Here is a 6000-nt window from a genome sequence, read left to right as displayed (position 1 = left end):
AAAATAATATTCAGAGCTTATACTTGTCAAACTGTGGCAGGGGTGGTATACATAGGACCAGATAATATCTTGGATTAGTAATTATTCACTTTTCCTCCTTTGCTTATGTAAAACTTTTCCCTTATTCAATCAAAAATACCTACACCACTTAGCAGTAAAGTGGTATTATTTTAGTAGGAATCAAAAGATGAAGAAATGCTAATATTCCTTGATGTTTAAAATAGGCTTTTGAGAATCAAAAGAGATGGCCTAAGGAAAGAACATATATTTTGCCTCATCAGAAGGAGATGAGAAGGAAAATGTAACCACCTCATTTCTTACTCCTGGAAGATGGTGACCTCATCCAGGAAGCAGGGATTGGAGTGGGCAGCAGGCCTGAGACATGATGCTAGAGAATGTCAGAGCAGTGGACCAGGTTGAAAAAAGTAAAATTAGCGGCAGTACTGCTGGGCACTGTGAGTTGCTGTACCAGCAAACTTGGAGAAGATCAGCCACTACCTATCGACGTATTATAACCAACTTGGGAGATAAGAATAAGTCATATGGGCTTCTGAGCTCCTCCTGTTTTCTCTTTACATATGGGTCTTCTGCTGAAATGTGCCTTAGGGAATGTTTAACAGATGGATACCTTCCTATGCCCTGAGACTTTGCTAGGACTCTTCTAACTGCCCCAGATAGACTATCTATTATGTTTTCAAGACCAAGGACATTCAAAAGCTTCTAGAATCAGTGGGCTGGGTTCTTGGCAGATTGCTGTTGGAGGTATAGAAAGTAAAGCCTCTAGGGTTTGCACTTGACTTGGACTGTATAATGTTAAACCCCACCTCTAATGCACACCTATTATCTTATATCCAGGTAAAAGTCTAGGCTCTTTTATTTTGAATAGCTCTATTTATCTATATTTAAACAAACCTTCCTGAATCATGGTTTCTTTATCTATAAGATGGAGGTAGTAATATTTATCTTTAAGATTTATGGTTATGTTATATATTTATAAATGATTTGACCTTTGTAACAAACCTGCCTTTAATAAAGGTTAATATTTCTATCTTGAAAAAATGTGATTGGTGGTTCATACTATCTCAAAAGTGACCCCATTCAAAAGGCAATCAATAGTTGTTTACAACTCTTGCTAACACATATATATTGAATTTATTCTTCATTCATCCATTCATTCATTTATTCATGAGATATTTATTATTACTGTGTACCAGGTACTTTGATAAGTACTTGGGACACAGCAGAATCAAGTCAAACACGATCCTGATTCCAGGGACCTTACGATACAGCAGGAGAGCAGACATTACACACACATACAACGCTGAATCAACACTCATTTTGATTACAATTATGAAAAGTGTTGCAAAAGAGATAGACAAGGCTTTCAGTTTCCCATCTGGGGACCTCAGAACATTCCTCTTGGAACCTTTAACTTCCCTTTAAGAAGTTTGAGCCCCTGGCTAGAGAATGTAGGTAAAAAGATTCTGAGGCCACATGGAAAAAGAGAGGAACCCAGCTGAGCTCATGTTCCCACTTGTCTCCAGCAAGACGCCAAGCATTTCAGTAAAGCCACCGTGCATTCTGCACACTAGACCATACTGTAACTGGGTATGTATACTCAGTCAATGTCATGTAATGCCAAACTACCTAGCCAGGCCAAATCAAATTTCTGCCCTAAATAGTGATATTTGATAAAATGGTGGCAGTGATTGTTTTACCACTAAGCCCTGTGCTAGTGTGTAACGCAGCAATACATAAGAAGACAGATTTTGAATTCTACTAATGGTAAGGATTGTGTCCAATGCATTTTTTTAAAATCATAAGTCACATTTATAGACATGATAAGAAAAATAAGTACATAAATAATTAAGAACATTTATATGAGTGAGAGGTTTGCTTCCCTGGAAAGTGGTGAGGAGATAGATACAGCCTGTGTGGACCAGGGCCACTGTTAAGGGGAGTGGAACAACCCCATTAAATATTGTTTCCTATCATTGAATAATGCCTGTTGTGTTTCTGGCTGAGGTCACCTCCACGTAAATTTGTCAAACAAAAAGTCCCGGAAGCAGACGTGGAGATAGAGGGCAGATACTCTGAGCAGTGTTGAGCTGCTGACTTCAGATAGCGTTCATGTTGACAGGCCTGAGAAAGAACCCTGGTGTAACACACAAAACAACTGTCAGGAGCCTCAGAATCCAGCACTTAGGCAATAAAATTCTCATCCTTACCCTTTGGCTTACTGGGCTCTCTGTTTATCACAGCTCCAGGTTCTGACACTACATCTATATTTGTATGTTGTATAGAGAGGGATTCAGCATAGTGACAAACAAGGACATCAGAGGTCAGGAGGGCTAAACTGGTGATCTAGCTCTGCCGCTTACCAGCCGTGGGGCTTTGGAGAAGGGACTGCAACTCTTTGCCCTACAGTTTTCTCAACTGCACAGTGGGATCAACAATACCTGTCCCATAGAGCTGGTGGATCAAGTGAATTATTCTACATATATGTGCTTTGTTGAAAGAAAATAAGGTAACCAGCATTTTCTTCTTGAATATCCCACAATTCTTTCTTTTATAGTCTTGTGCATAATATGTTAGCAGGGCTTCCAGAAATAAAGTCAGTCTGAAATATAATTGCCTATTTTAATAAATAGTGACTTTGTAATAATGTTCCCCTTTGCTTCTGAATGCTCATCTTGATGGCTTTGTTTGCTTTTTAATTGTGTGAATGTCTGTTAAGGTGAGGGAAGAACATTTTTCTTTTGAAAATAAAGAACCTCAGTGCTTTCAAAGCCATTCAGCAGCTTAAAAATCCATTTAAATACTCACTAAGTAAAATAAGAAGGATCAAATGCTCATGGCACTTCATTTAGGTGCTTTAGAATCAAGCCCACAGGATCACAGCTGGTTGATTGCCATTTTGCAGTAAGGCTTTAATACAGATTTTAGATTCTAAGGGGCAGCAAAACTGGCAGCATAGGGAAAGGGAAGTATTTATTCCTTATCTTCTTAGCAGAAAATTTGGATTATTTATCTATAAGACATGTATATAAACTGCTTGGTTTGCCATTACTTTAAAATAAAGTTCTCAGGTAATAATTTCATAAGACTTAAAAGGATTAAAATTACATAATTTGTTTTCTTAAACTACTGTATTTATGAAATGAGGTCTATGGTAAAAGTTCACTATGATTTGACTTAACATAATGATTTTTGCCAGTCCTAGGTTAAGATACATTTTTTTAAAAACAGTACTTCAGTTATTTGCAGATTACTTTTGTGGTTTTTTTTTAAAGATAAGGTATCTTGTAGTTGATATGGTGCTTTTTTATTATACTCAAGAAATAGAAACATAACTGCTCCATCAAATAATACATTTTATACCCCCTAAGATAGGGATCTATACTGTATTTAGATAACATTTTACAAGCAATAAATAAGAGAGTGCTCTTAAAAAGTGAAGGCAATAATTATGATTATGGATATTATGTTCAAGTTCTTTTGAGAGAGGGAAAAATAACATGTCACTCATAAGATGTTGATATGTACTATTTTAAAATTAAAGAAAAAAAGACAAATATCAAACATTCTCCAGATTTTCAGATATTTTTTTAAATGATAAAATATGTTTGTAAAAGACCCTTAGTATTTGTCTTGTCAATGGCTATGGGAACAGAGTATTTTGACATATAATTATTAATTCTGAGACTATTCATATCAAGAATTTTACTCATTTTGTCCATATAGCGTGCTGTGCTCATTCAATGTGTAGGTTCCTTGTGAGGAGAAGTTAAGGGAATAGAGTTCCAAAGGGTTGGAGTAGAAGTAACCCACAGGCTAAAGTTGAGATGTGAAGTTACTTGGGATATTAGGAAAATAGTCAATACCATAAATAAGTTGTCTCTGATCTGGGTATCAAGTTCAATCCTGTGAGCAAACAGGTGGCTTTCCTGTGATGAGCAGGTGGTTTTCTCATCCTGCCATACTCTCCTTCTTTCTTACCTCTTTTCGCTTCCCCCCAAAAATGTTTGATTTATGGAGAACCCCATGGCAAAGATATTTACAAAAAATTGTTTGCAGTACCTTAGTTGCTAAAAAGTGTGATAGGAACTATTTGGCAGGGAAGAAAACAATCCTCAAGTAATCTTGGTTTTGCTCAGACCTGCCAACTTCTTTGGACTATGGAAAATATTCAAAATGGGCAAGAAGAAGAGACAACTCTACACAGCAGAAACCACAACACACTTCATATTTCATTTCGACTTAAGCTGTAGTCTGATACGGGGATTTTCTTCTATCTCAGACTCCTTCTAGAACATAACATATTTTCATACCAAGATCAAGAATGGAGAATATTAAGCTCTTGCCCTAAAATTATTATGCGAATATGCACAGCTAAGTATACATTTAAAATGGATAATGTAGTTTCTTTTGTGACTCAGGTAATTTAAAAAAATCAATGTATGAAAAAATATTGAGCATCCACATTTTGCGAGATACTGTAATTTGGTTAATGAAGTGTAATAACTTTCAAAGGAAAGCATTTCTTATGTAACTATTCAAGGAGAAGAAATGTGTAACTATTCAAGGAGAAGACCAAACATAAATACATGCAGAGTTAAAAATGATGTAAAAGGCAAAACATATATGGCCTAAGTAGTGCATGACTGAACTGATAATTACTCTGAGCCCAATGGGCGGTCCCTAGACTCCTGAGTATTTCATCAGGTGTGTTTAGGCCTGTCTAGAGGTCAAAAGTAAGTATCTCAGTCCCATTCCCATTTACAGTGGTCAAAACAAGAGATCTTCCTCTTCTCATTCATCTTGCCTTGTTCTCCTTTGTACAGCTTCTGATCTCAACTCATGAAGAGAAAACTCTACACTTGAGCAACTATACTTGAGCAAAATATAGTTGTAATAATTAAAAAAAAGAAAACTCTACCACCCTCTCTCCTTTGGCCTCTAAATCTGTAATCAGTGAGCTTCTTAAATTCTCAGTCTTTGATTGTTCCTTTCACATCTGTGTTTTTATTGAAACTGAGCTGTCCTCTGAGGAAACTGCTTCTCTTCAAATAGAATCAAGCTGTTCGTCATTCCTTTCTCATGCCACGTTCCTCAGGGCCAGAAAGGAAAGTGACACCTGCTTGTTCTACATTGACGGTTTTCAGTCATAACGACCCATCCTTCTGCAAATACCGCACTGTCAGGTCACATCACCCACTCTCTCCCCTCATTGCTGTGCCCACCAATCCCTTGTCCAACCCTCCACTCATTCAAAGTTTTAGCTCTGGCTTTTTGCTCTAGAGTCCTAAGTATAACAATTTTTGTTCTCACAAAACCTCTAAGCCACTGACACATGACTTTCTTATTGTTCATCAGTTCCCATCTGTTTTCACTTCCTGTATTGTCTAGTTGAGACTTTATAATTCACAGTGATGTGATAGTAACAACCACCAATGTTTACCTAGTACTTGCTGAGTGCCAGGCATGCTGTTCCAAGTGTTGTACGTGCTTTGCATTTAATATACCGCAACTTTATCAGACACAGTCTATTGTTATTCCCATTTCGCAAATGAGAAAACCCAGAGTAGATTACTTAAATCACTTTTGATTTTTACTTTTTGCAAATGATGCTCAATTTCCTTCCCTGGCTGCTCCTCAGCATTATTCTACACATGCACAACCATGACACTGGGATAGCCCAGCCAGGTGTCTCCTTATTGCAACTGAACAGGTGAGCACTGCTGGAATAAATAATCCAACCACACAGACTGACAGCACTTTCAGTCACGTTCTCAAGTGGGCAGTGAGGACTGCTGGCAAGCCTATTGTGTTTTCCTTCGGGGCTCACTTCTGGCTCTTCAAGATAACTATTTCATCTCCCACTTCTCCCTCCCCACACTTCTCTCTCACCTGATGACTTCACTTCAACATCAGTTGGAAGTGAGGCACCATCCAGAAAGGAAATTCCCTTATTTTCATATACATAAATCTCTGAACCTG

The 6000-nt window shown here is 37.5% G+C and overlaps 1 long non-coding RNA gene across 1 annotated transcript in view; it reads left to right on the top strand.

The window, feature by feature from the left end:
* Positions 1 to 2330: 2330 nt before the first annotated feature.
* Positions 2331 to 6000, top strand: part of LOC108400740 (uncharacterized) — a 55837-nt gene continuing 52167 nt past the window's right edge. The window contains exon 1 of the long non-coding RNA XR_012121516.1: positions 2331 to 2527. This is a non-coding gene — a long non-coding RNA (uncharacterized lncRNA). The remainder of the gene's footprint in view (positions 2528 to 6000) is intronic.

The sequence above is a fragment of the Manis javanica genome, chromosome 10, assembly GCF_040802235.1.
Source record: "Manis javanica isolate MJ-LG chromosome 10, MJ_LKY, whole genome shotgun sequence".
In the NCBI taxonomy this organism is placed as follows: Eukaryota; Metazoa; Chordata; class Mammalia; order Pholidota; family Manidae; genus Manis; species Manis javanica.
Note: the sequence above shows the minus strand (reverse complement) of the source record. Positions and strands in the feature narration are given on the sequence as shown.